Genomic DNA, 13,375 nt, shown 5'->3' with positions numbered 1-13,375 from the left:
TTGGAAAAGATATAAGTATATTGGAGTATCTTGTAACTTCATCTTTTTAACTTATATCCAGTTAATGATTATCTTATGAATGACAAAGATTTTCAGAAAAACATTGAGACAAGGTTAGATATATGAGATCTCCTTGCAACGATATATTTTTTTATACAGTTATAAACTGGAACTCTGTGTATATTATACATGTCAGAGGATTTCAAAGATTGTGCAAAGTATATATATATATACTGAATATTTTGTGACTTGGTCACGTTAAGATATCAACTTGGTTCATTTCTTCTTGACCAAGACTTTCATGAATACTATGAGAATGCTCATATATTGTTAATTATTATACATACTATTTCGGTGGGCTTGTTGCTCACCCTTGCTTTCTTCTTTCATCACATAACAACAGATAGAAAAGATGAACATGACCAAGCTTCGCAGTTTTCTGGAAGCGTTGATGCCGCCGTAGCTGAGGTAGGAACTACCAATAGGCTAGGCTTTCAACTATTGATGAACCAGACTTATGTATATTATGAATTGTAATAATGGCAAAGAATATGTAAATTATTCAGAAACCCTTTCGAGGTGAAATGGTTTACAATTATGGAGTAAAATGACTTGTGTTATTTTTGGTATTCATCTCTGAGACTATAACTTGTGGTGTATGTGTGTATATTATGGGGTCACAGCACGCAGTAGTTGGTTGATTGTAAGGTTAAGTATTATTAAGGGAAATGGAACTCGTGACAACCCGAATCCCCGACCCCGGATTTGGGGGTGTTACAGAAATGGTATCAGAGCCAAGTGTTATAAACCTCAGAGATGATGTGACGTTAAGATAATAAGTTCACTAAGATAATAAGAATGCTTGCCAAGTTCATAGTCGGGCTACCTAACGTAGTACTGATAGTTAAAACCCTTACGGGAACCCTTGTAAATATTATGATATTAACATAGTTCGTTCTCGTATAGGGAAGCGGGGCACCGAACCCTGAGGTTCAGGAGCATCAGCATGAGGATATTTTATTACATATTGGAGATCAAATTGTGAATCCAATAGAGTACCCTAACGAGGAACCGGATGAGATTCATATTGAGAATGTTACGGTTGAGGATGTTATCCCAGAAGGGATTGTTGCTGAGGAGGATCTCGTGGAGGATCCTGACGAGAATGAAGAGAGGACCGCTAAGGAATTGATGACCGTAGTCAGGGCGACTACCAGAGCTAGAATGGCCGCGAGGGTGGCACTAGAGGATGAAGAGTTACCAAGGTCACAAAGGATAATGAGGGCAGAAGGAGTGGGGCCTTCCACGACACCAATTATACCAGTATCAGACCCTCTTCCAGAGGTTCCTGTAGACATCCATGAGGTTCCACCAATTCTTGTTCCCTCCCCTGTACAGAGCCCAGCACCTACTGAGGAATGCCACCTTTATCTCCTACACCATTGTCACCTGATACCGTGCTTGTTTATCCATTTGGATCTCCTGGGTCTGCACCACCTGCACCCCATGGACTGCTAGATGCTACCATTCAGGCTTCTCTTATCACCAATTATCATATGACTTTGGGTGGCCTGTCTGAGGCCCGTAATGTTAGAAGTGATCTGTTGGACCGACTTACTGCACCAAGAATTGAGGGCGGGGTAATTCCGGCAGGATTAGCTTATAGCATGGACAGGATTGAGGCTACCACCCGAATTACAGCTAGAGGCCATCTTGAGGGTCAGGTTGATCCAGCTCTACTTGCGACTATCTTAGACCTCATCACCTCTGTGATGGAGCAGGTTAGGGATGTCGTGCGTGCCCGCATTTCTTGATCCATGGTAGTGTGCAGAGCCAGAGCGATCAGACAAGGGTTTCATGTAGTACCGCTTTTGGAGGATTAGCCTAAGTTATGAATGATTAGTTCTAATAACTAGATGATTATCTATGGTAGTACTTTTGGGATAGAAGCGATCAGACCAAATGATGTAATTCTCTTTAATGTGTTTAGTTGTTGTACCCTCGAACAAATGGTTATGTATATATTCGTTCCTTTCAGTTCAGATCAGTTTGTTTGTGACGAGTTCATATTGTTAATTGCACTATTAACACTTAAGAGTGTCATGAAGTTTATAGAACTTGAGAATTCATAAATTGCGATCATGTAAGGACTGAACGAGGGAAAGGATTAAGCAAAGTAAGTAAGACAAATATAAAGAGATTCCCAAAAAAAAAATCCAAGCATTATGCCCCCACGAAGAATAAGATTTGGGGCAAACCCTGAATGTGATAATCAGGGAGGTCGCAATTAAGATATAAGCGAATCGAAACATAATGAAGTGGAAAACAAGGATTTTAACGTATAAGATAACCACAAGTATGGGAGAAGGATGAAACATTTCATACTAATGAAACAGAAAGTCGAGTAAGGAAAGGAGACCCGAGACGGTACTCCTATACGGCAATTCATGGACCTGTCTAAAAAGAACTTAGACTATTATCCCCAACCACCACCCTGAGGAGACAGTGCGGTGGGAAATTCTTTCAGGACCTTTAAGTCGCTAAGCTCTCAGAGTTCCAAGGAAATAGTTGACCCAGTCGAGGCAAGAGCCTGGCTAAAGGAAATAGAGGAATCATTTGAGATTCTAAATGATTGACGAATCACAAAAGACTATTTTTGTCACTTACCCTCCTAAGAGAGAGACCACCCGTTGGTGAAAGACCAAGAAAGGCACGGAGCCAGAGGTTATAACAAAACGATTAAAGTTTAGTCAATTGTTTTCGGGAAAGTACTTCCCAAGGTTATAGAGATAGTGTAAAAGCTTTAGAGCCAGATCAAAGGCGGACAAATATGATGAATCATGAATCTAGGTTGTGAAAGTCGTCAAGGTTCGTCTGAAGGACACGAATCCAGAATGATGGGTTGTTTGAAATCAATTCTTATGTGGTGTTGGTTCATGAAATAGTTGTAATAGAAATGAAAATAAAAGAAACTGAAGTGGAAAGGAAAATAAAGACAATAAAGTTGAGGAATGATAAGGGAGTTGGGTATGAGGAAACCCTAAAGACTCATAGCAATAGAAATAGAAAAGTATGTAATCATCAGGATAAGGGTGATTCACCATGAGTTAAAGTTGATGGTTGAAGGCATAAGAGATATATATATTGTACCCCTTTAAGTTGGGAGAATTCAAGGAAACCTTGAGATAGTTCTAAGGATAATCAATGAGACGCGGATAGACTGATGAAACAAGAAAGTAAGAAATTAGGAATATTGGATGAAGGAAGTGACCTTCAAGAATGTGAAGTGTAAGACGGGGGCATGATACCCAGAAAGGGAGACACCATGTATGAAAGATATCCCAACATTGAGATGACTGTTGAGATAAACAACAAAAGTAAATAAGAATTTATTAAGAAGAAGTTCACGTTGAACATGACCAATATCTTCCAGGACATCCCTGTTGTCATTACCAAACTAGGAAAGAAAAGCGGGTAACCATTGTTATCTATTGAAGGCCATATGTGTTGACCTCAGTTTGAATAAGGATGTTATTGTGAAATTGGTATAGACTATCTGGGTGGGAATGATTGAGTAAGATAATCTATCAAGGATATATGACTTGATTTATCCATGGAAGGATGCAAGTACCTTTTTAAAGGTGGAATTAAGGATATAACCTCAATACCTAGAGATGAACCCTAAGGGAATGTATAAGGGTTGGCATTTCGCCCTTAATAGGGACAACATGAGTTTTGACATTATGAATTGGAAAGGATTAAGGTAAAAACAACCTTTAAAGATCAGTAGAGAAATTTTTCAGAAGTACATAGACAATGGTTCTAGCATTAGTAAATGGTATTTTGATATGCCCTATATCTAGGGAATACAGGAGGAATGATTCAAGGATAACCTTAGAGGTCTTACAAGGAGAAAGGTAATATTCAAAGTTTTGAAGAATAGAAATCTTGATAAAGAAAATATGACATAATTATAATAATGCCAAGTAGGGCACGTGTTAAACCATAAGAAGTATAGATTGAACCAATGAGGGTCTGAATTCTTAAAGCAAGAAGGACTCAAGATAAAAGACGTCCTAAGTATGACCGAGAGTCAGCCGTGATAATGTTCACATTTAAAGACTAAGGCAGTGACTTATGGAAAGATGGTGATTTTTTTTATCACAAGGACTTAAGGAAAGCATTTTCACATAAGCAGTGATTTGAAATGAAGTAGAAAATTTAGTGAAGGTGGTTAAAATGACATTGATTGTAAGGAAGTATTACTATCAGGAAAGGCCAAAGAGGTGGCCGACACTTTAAGTGTAAGAAGACAATTATCGGCGCTCGTGCCAGAGGAATACAGTGATGATGGTTAAAGCTGTGAAGGTTGTATTATGGTTTGGAAGATTGACATTCCTTCTGATGACTGTGCAATACCCATCCGTAATAGTAGTTTGGTAAAGGTTTAATTCGTGTAATCGCCATGAGCGGGCTATCTATCTTAGAAGGTACTATCTTGAGATAGGCCAGGACCATGTTTCAAGAAGGACTAAATGAACCTGTGAGTTAAGTCTTCTATTGAAGGCATATGATTAAGAATGGTATTAACCTGCTATCGTTGCTTTTATTGAAACTCTTCTGCAATTTTATCTGCTTCATGTCATATGTACGCCAAGTTCAGGAGTGTTCTTCATGAATCATGGAATGGTGATTATGTTTCCTCCTTAGAAGAATTCTATATGATATGTATAGACTCCGTATGGTTAGCTATTAAGATTTTATAGAAAATGAATGACTACAGTGGGTCAGTGGTGGACCATAGTAATGCAGCAATGATTCTGCGAGTAATGAGTCGATTACAACCGTGAGAGTTGTAGTGTAATGGATGTTGAGATTGGGTACCACTAATCGGGTTGTGGTGATGTATAAATTATCATTGATATACTAATTAAGTCGATTATCTACCTATCGAATACTTATTCCTTCTTATCAATAGAGAGTCGTATTACTATACGAGGAAGGTTGTGATGCAAGCATAGAATTCTAATAACGATGATGTCTAGAATGAAATCCCAGATTTGATTTTCGATGTCGAGGGAGTTTCAAAGGTGATTGTTTATAAGCTCGAGCAAGAGCATGGGACCATAGAACGATGGACGGAATAGTAGATATTCGGGAGCGTGAAATGCGATGCTATAATACTTGATGTTATATATATACACATATGTTTTGTTCTCCTATGACAAACCTCTATAGTTCAGAGGTAGATTCCAAGCCAGATATTTGTGACAGTATTTTTCATATACAATTCTCTTCAATTCGTTCTTTTCTCTCCTTTTCATTTTGTGAAAATTGAGAAGAACAACCCTTCCAGAAGGGGAGGTATTGCCGAATGACTATCTATCTGTGTGATAGAAGCCTAGTAGGATACCACATGTTATTTAATTGCTTGTCAAGTACTAAAGGCTGGACACCTTTTGTACTAAATATGCAATAGAACAAGTGTTCATGATCATAGTGATCTCTCAATAAATTCTTTTACTTCTATACGATGGATCAAGCTTTCGAAGATGGAAGCGGCTAGAAAGGAAGTAGTATCAGCGCGGTGGTATTCTGAATCTAACGCGTTCGTGATACTAAGGTCGACGCAATTATTAAAAGGTTATAGAATGCTAACGAGCAAAAGTATAACCAGTATAGTATTACGTACGGAATATAGTAATGACTACGAACTGGAAAAGAATGGGTATTGAGAAGCAAAACCTATAATGCTAGAAGCTATGATGAGAGTCTGTGCAATAGACTTGAAAGAATTTGGATTGGTCACTTAGCACGGATTGAGTTTTCTTACGACAATAGATCGTATGTCAGTATCGGGATATCACCTTATGAGATCCTTGAGAGAAGACAATGTCGATCTCCCTTATGTTAGGATGAAGATTGTAGAGCGCAAGATGCTCGGACCCGCAGTAGTCCAAAGGACCAAGGATATAATAGATCTCATCAGAGGACGGCTGGTAGTAGCCCAAGATGGACATAAGAAGTATGTTGATTTGACATGAAAGGACAAAGAATAGGAAGTAGGGGACCTAGTGCTATTATAGGTATTCCCTTAGAAAGGATGGATGAGATTCAAAAAGAAAGGAAAGCTAAGCCCACGAATTGTTGGACCCTTGGATATATTAAGACGTATTGGGAAGTTAGCATATGAGCTAGCCCTACCCCCGAACATGTAGAAGGTTCATAACGTGTTCCACGTATCAATGTTAAAGAAGTGTAATTCGGATGCCAGACAAATAGGGGCATATGCGCGCATAGACATGTAACCAGACGTAACCTATATGGAGCAACTAGGAAAGGTTATAGATCAAAAAGGGACAAGTTCTTAGGAGAAGGGAATATCAAGCTAGTGAGAGTTGGTGGTAGAACCACAATGTGGGAAAATTTACTTGACAGTTAGAAAGTGCAATGCTAAGAAAGTATCCCTATTCATTTTTATCTAATTCCGGGACGGAATCCTTTTAAGGAGGGGAGACTGTAATAACCCCAATTTTTGGAATTTTTGAAACCCTTATGAATAGTGTTTTTCCTGATTATGCTGAATAAGAAAACTTTTCATGTCACACTTTGTAGAGGTTCTTTTATTGTCATTCTGAGATCTTATTAGTACTCTATATGGTATATAAGTGTATGTAAAGATCGTCAGAATCCAAATTCGAACACTTTGATTTTTCCCAAAAATCCACAGATACCGAAAGAATTGAGTATAAGGTAACAGGATAAAAAGGATGTAAATTCAAGGAGTATAAGAGAGGATCATAAAAGGAATATAATGTATTGAGAAAGGTTAAGGAAACCCAAGTAATAAGATCCCGGGTATGATCCCTCAAACGATAAATGAGAACGAAAGTTAAGCGAACCGTATAACAGATCAGCGGTCATTAGCCAAATAATTAGGAGCTAATCAAAGAGGTTAGTTGTGATGATGTTATCACACCAACAAGAAGAGGACAAGTGTGGGAAGATGACATAGGAGGATGACATAAGCATGACCAAGAGGGAAGGAATTGTTGGTTGATTTTAAGCCATTCATTTTTTACCAGGGTAAAAGGTAAATAACAAAACAAAAAGGGAAAGCAACCAAACAAGAGGCATTTCTTCTCCCCCCTCATTCTTGCTCTCGGCTTTTCCATGAAAAGCAAAGGAGAATTTTCAAAACTCAAGCTACACACCTTCAAAAATCAAGAGGTTTGTTTCTTTAGCTTCCATAATTTATAACTTAGATGAGCCATAAGTTTAAGCTCAAGATTCCATGTTTAACATAGCTAATTAATTCATCAAAGTTCTTGGTGAATAGTGTTTTCAAGAAACTAACTTTGTGTTTTCTTATGTTTTCTTCAAGATCCAAGCTTAGTAGAGATAGTTAGTGGTTATTTAAGGCTTCCTAAGTGATTCTCCACTCTCCAAGGAAGGTATAACCCCTCCAAACCCTAACTTTACTTTGAGTATTAGGTTTGGTTTTTTTTGTTATAGTTCATGAGAGCATGATTCTTGTATATTTAGAGTTTGGTTGGAATTATAATGATTTTGGGTTATAAATCTTGGTTGTTGGTTGATGAACCTTAAGTATAGTTAGTAGCTCTTGTTTGAGATTGAATAATTGGAAAAATTATGAGGTTATGGACTGAGTTAGTAAGGTTTGGATGAATTTTGGTGGTATTGGTGGTTATGGGTTTATTTGTGGTTGATTTGTGGTTGATTGGAGTAGTTTAAACTTTGGTAATCGCGTAAACATAGTCGTCGTAATGCCCGATTTACTTTAGACTATTTTTGTTCTTAACATCAGAACCCGTGAACTCACTGTTAGGTTTTTACCATTGCCATTATTAGATAGTTCATGTTACGAGCTTCATTTTGATATGTGGTTCGCTTGAATCTGATGTACGGTTTAGGAGAAACGACCCTTTTAAGTAACAGCGTTTCGCGAACGAACCATTACTCCTCGCCTTACTTTGAAACCTTGGTTAAGGACCTTAAATGACTAATTGAGGTATGAAACAATTATGTAAAGTGTATTAGGCAGTTGGTAGGTACTCGTGAAAGAATCGCCTTAAAACTCTTAATGGTTAATTTATTAAAAATGATGGAGCCGAGGGTACTTGAGCGACTTAAGTGAATCGTTAAGCGCAAAAGTGAGCGTTAGAGTCTAGTAAGTGGTCTTCCTGGTGTGGCAAACTCCCGTAATGAGTTCATCATCCAGTTTGGATATTTCTGCAACACTACCCGGAGCATTCGATCGAAAGGCTACGGATGGGTGATTGCTGAGGCATTAACAGGGTCAAACGGTTATAATGATGTTTCCCTCAAATGAAGTATCTCGTAACTTCATTTCTTTTAAACACATTTCAAGGATTGAATCTATTCAAGTCTTATCTTGTAGTCTCATCTATGTGATGAACTTTCGAAACTGTTTATACCTTGAACGGTGGTGGTTCAAGTAGTATTTGGAAAAAATATAAGTATATTGGAGTATCTTGTAACTTCATCTTTTCAACTTATATCCAGTTAATGATTATCTTATGAATGACAAAGATTTTCAGAAAAACGTTGAGACAAGGTTAGATATATGAGATCACCTTGCAAAGATATTTTTTTTTATACAGTTATAAACTGGAACTCTGTGTATATTATACATGTCAGGGGATTTCAAAGATTGTGCAAAGTATATATATATACTGAATATTTTGCGACTTGGTCGCGTTAAGATATCAACTTGGTTCATTTCTTCTTGACCAAGACTTTCATGAATACTATGAGAATGCTCATATATTGTTAATTATTATACATACTATTTCGGTGGGCTTGTTGCTCACCCTTGCTTTCTTCTTTCATCACACAACAACAGATAGAAAAGATGAACAGGACCAAGCTTCCAATTCGCAAGCAGTTAAGAAACATTCCGCAGTTTTCTGGAAGCATTGATGCCGCCGTAGCCGAGGTAGGAACTACCAATAGGCTAGGCTTTCAACTATTGATGAACCAGACTTATGTATATTATGAATTGTAATAATGGCAAAGAATATGTAAATTATTCAGAAACCCTTTTGAGGTGAAATGGTTTACAATAATGGAGTAAAATGACTTGTGTTATTTTTGGTATTCATCTCTGAGACTATAACTTGTGGTGTGTGTGTATATTGTGGGGTCACAGCACGCAGCAGTTGGTTGACTATTAAGGTTAAGTATTATCAAGGGAAATGGAACTCGTGACAACCCGAATCCCCGACCCCGGATTTGGGGGTGTTACATAAAGGTTACTCTCAACAGGAGGGTATTGATTATAATGAAACATTTGCTCCAGTTGCTAGATTGGAAGCCATAAGAATCTTTTTAGATTATGCTGCTCACAAGAAGTTTAAAGTCTTTCAAATGGATGTGAAAAGTGCTTTTCTCAATGGAGAATTGGAAGAAGAGGTATATGTTGAACAACCTCCAGGCTTTGTAGATCCAAAATTTCCAAATCATGTCTACAGGCTTGAAAAAGCACTTTATGGCCTTAAGCAAGCTCCAAGAGCATGGTATGAGACTTTAGCTCAATTCCTACTGGAAAGTGGATTTATCAGAGGCACAATTGATAAAACTCTGTTCTACCTCAACCATGGAAATGACTTACTTTCGGTATAGATATATGTTGATGATATCATCTTTGGCTCTACAAATATAAAACTTTGTGAAAGATTTTCAAAGCTAATGCAGTCAAGATATTAAATGAGTATAATGGGAGAACTTAGCTATTTTTTAGGACTTCAAGTTAAGCAAACTGAAGAAGGTACTTTCATAAATCAATCCAAGTACACCAGAAATTTACTCAAGAAATTTGGAATGCAAGACAGTTCAACTGCATCCACTCCCATGGCCACTGCCACCAAGTTAGTTAAAGATACTGGATCATCAGTAGATATTACTAACTACAGAGGTATGATTGGCTCTTTACTCTATTTAACTGCAAGTAGACGTGATATCATGTATGCTACCTGTCTTTGTGCAAGATTTCAGGCTGATCCAAGAGAAACACATCTAATAGCTGTGAAAAGAATTTTCAAGTACCTCTAGGGTACAGCTGATCTAGGGTATCCTAGGGAATCAGATTTTAAGCTAATATGTTACTCAGATGCAGATTTCGCAGGATGCAAAATCGACAGAAAAAGCACAAGTGGAAGCTGCCAATTTCTTGGAGGCATATTGGTTTCTTGGTTTAGCAAGAAACAGAAATCAATTTCCACATCGACTGCAGAAGCAAAATATATTGCTGCAGGAAGCTGTTGTGCACAGATTCTTTGGATGAAGATTCAGTTACTAGACTATGGGTTAGAATTTTCTAAAATACATATTTACTGTGATAATCAAAGTGCTATTGCTATGACAGGTAATCCAGTTCAACGATCAATGAAAAAGCACATCAGCATTAGGTACCATTTCATGAGGGAACATGTGATGGAAGGTACAGTGGAATTGCATTTTGTCCCAACAAATCAACAACTAGCAGATATCTTCACAAACCACTTTGTGAAGCTACTTTTACAAGACTAGTAAATGAACTTGGAATGGTTTCAGGTTCTTTCTCAAAATCTGTTTAGTTTTTGTTCTCATGCATCCAACTTTATGATAAGTGTTTACAGATTGTCTTATCTCCATGTAATCTGTGCTTAAGCTGTAATATATTAAATACTGATTGTTATCTGATGTGATTCTATATACTCTGATAGTGTTTTGAATGTTTTGTGACTATTCGCTCCAATAAGGAATATTTGTTAGATGTTGACTTAGTAGTCTTAAACAAACTGTGTATCCCATGTTTGAATTAGTTGTTTATGTGGAAATCCATAACACAAGCAAACTCTGATTTTGATCTTAGTCAAATTTATTTTGTGTGTCTTATTACTAAGTCCCAAACTAGATTATTGCTTCTTATCTGTCAAATTCTGATGTCAATAAATCTTAAGGATGAACAACTTGCTTGATAAGCCTCACTTATCTGAAGAAAACAAAAGAAAAGAAAAATTGAAGTCAGGTAATCCTTTGAGATCTAGAGTGAATATGTGAAAGGGAAGACCCAAGTGCATTGCTGGTATTAAGTTATATGCATTAGAAAAGCAAATTAATTTTTCTTGGTGACTTTTCACATTCTCTGATTACTGGAGAAATATTCTGATAATAGCATAAATTCTGATAGCAGTTGTGACTCATTTACACTGAGAAGCCACTGTAAAAAGAATTTCAAAAGATGCATAAAATGAACACAAACAGTTGAGGTGGACTCTTGCATAAATTTATTCTATAGTAGACTTCAAAATTAAAGACAGATTTTGAGCATTTTCTTAGTTATGCCTTGTTTCTAAGATATCTGAAGTTTATCAGACTTTAATATTTATCTGATCATTTGCAAATGCACACACTCTCACTCCATATGAATGATGAAAATTACTGTGGTGATTAAGTTGTTTCAGATAAACAGTTAAGTATTATTTGCATAAATTCTGAGGACAAGTTCTGATGATTAAACTCTGAAGAAACCAGTTAGTATTTGTGTGAAGAATCACATAAATAGTCATTAACTTTTTGAGTCCAGAAGCCATGTTCTGATGACCGTTAAATTCTGATAATAGTCAAGTTCTGATGTAAATCCTAATGGAAACTCTGATGCTTACGTGGCATTATCTAATTACTTGACTTATTTTTTTTGTAATTACTGTAACGGTCATATTTTGTCATAAAATAATTAAGTGAGATAAAAACAGTGATAATCATTTGGTTAATGGGTTGCGTGTTTGTTTTGGTAACAGCATGTGAGCAATAATTACTGCACGTTTACCGTGCCCACTCATTACTTTTTTGACTATTTCCATGCTTCCAGGTGTAAAAAGTCTATTCTGCTTCACAAAAATAGTCGTTGTCACGTAGAGTGTATAAATAAGAGAGTTAAAAGATTTTACAATCTTTTACCTACTATTCTTATTTTTTAATCTCTCTTATTCTCTCTCACACTCTAATATTCTCTGAAGCTATTTCTTACAGGCATTTTATCAAACACCTTTCGTACACACAACTTTTCACTTAATTTCTTACAGAAATGGCACCCAAGGACATCATCTTTAATGGAGCCAAGTTCATCCCCAACAACTACATGGCTATTCTCAGCAAGGACGATGCTTCTTCTGATCTTCACTTCATTCAGGACTTTTTGGCTAACAGCGAGATTGGGTATGCTTTGACCCAACCACAATTACTCTCAGGAACTCAAATACTGGAGTTTTGGAGTAGTGGAGTTTATGATGATGGTGGTGAGGTTGGGTCCCCAAGTATCATTTTCATAACTGGGGAAGATGAGCATCTGGTTACTTTGTCTACTGTTAGACAAGCTCTATATCTGCCAGAAAATTGCACTTTAATGCTCAGATTGAAGAACCACTTCTACAGGGTATGATGGCCAATCTTGGCTTTGAGAAAGGTTTGTCCAAGCTGGGACAACTGATGAGGCCATACATTAGAAGGGAGTGGAGTTTTTTCTTTGATTGCATCACCAGAGCTTTTGCCAACAAATGCTCCAACTTTAATGCCCTTCCCATTCTGAAATAGGGTATGCACTTCTAAATCAAACTCACTTTGATTATTCTACTGCTATTTTGGGTTTTATTGGGGATAAGATGAATGAGGACCCAAATACTGTTTACTTTGCTAGATTTTGTCAACTTCTTTATAGTTTTTGTTGTCTTGATAAGTCCCACAACTTTAGTGAGACAATTCAACCTTTTAAACTTACTAAAAGGGCCTTCACAGATTTGTTATCTACTGATAATAAGAAAGAGATACTAAGACCCCTTCAAATTCCTATATCAGTAAAACAGTTCTTAGTAAAATCTGACCCCAACACATACACACCCATATTTCCTGAAGTTGCACCCTCTCAACCTCCATCAGCACCTACAACCAATACTCAACCAGCTCAAACTTCTCAACCACAACCACAGCCTACCATCAGAACATATTTCCAACCAGCACAATCCTCTCAACCAACCTCTGTTACTTCTCAAAAAGTGCCAGTTGTAGAATCTGCTACAACATCTAGACCCAAACCTTCAAGAGCAAAATATGTTCCTAAATCTTCATCAAAGAGAAGAAGGATGATTCTGAGGGATGAATCAGATGAAAATGAGCAAGTCCAGGTTCATGCATCAGAACCCGTGACATTAGAAGTTGAAAATGTAATTTTTCAGAAGGAGGTAGCAGCTGAAGAGGTAACTCCTCAGAAGGAGAATAAAGCTGAGGGTTCTGGTATTTTAAAAAGGAAAAGAACTTTAAGTTCTGATGCTGCTCAAGCAACACCTTCACAACC

The sequence above is a fragment of the Apium graveolens genome, chromosome 9, assembly GCF_009905375.1.
Source record: "Apium graveolens cultivar Ventura chromosome 9, ASM990537v1, whole genome shotgun sequence".
Classification (NCBI taxonomy): Eukaryota; Viridiplantae; Streptophyta; class Magnoliopsida; order Apiales; family Apiaceae; genus Apium; species Apium graveolens.
The sequence above is the reverse complement of the archived record's forward strand: the minus strand, read 5'-3'. Positions refer to the sequence as shown.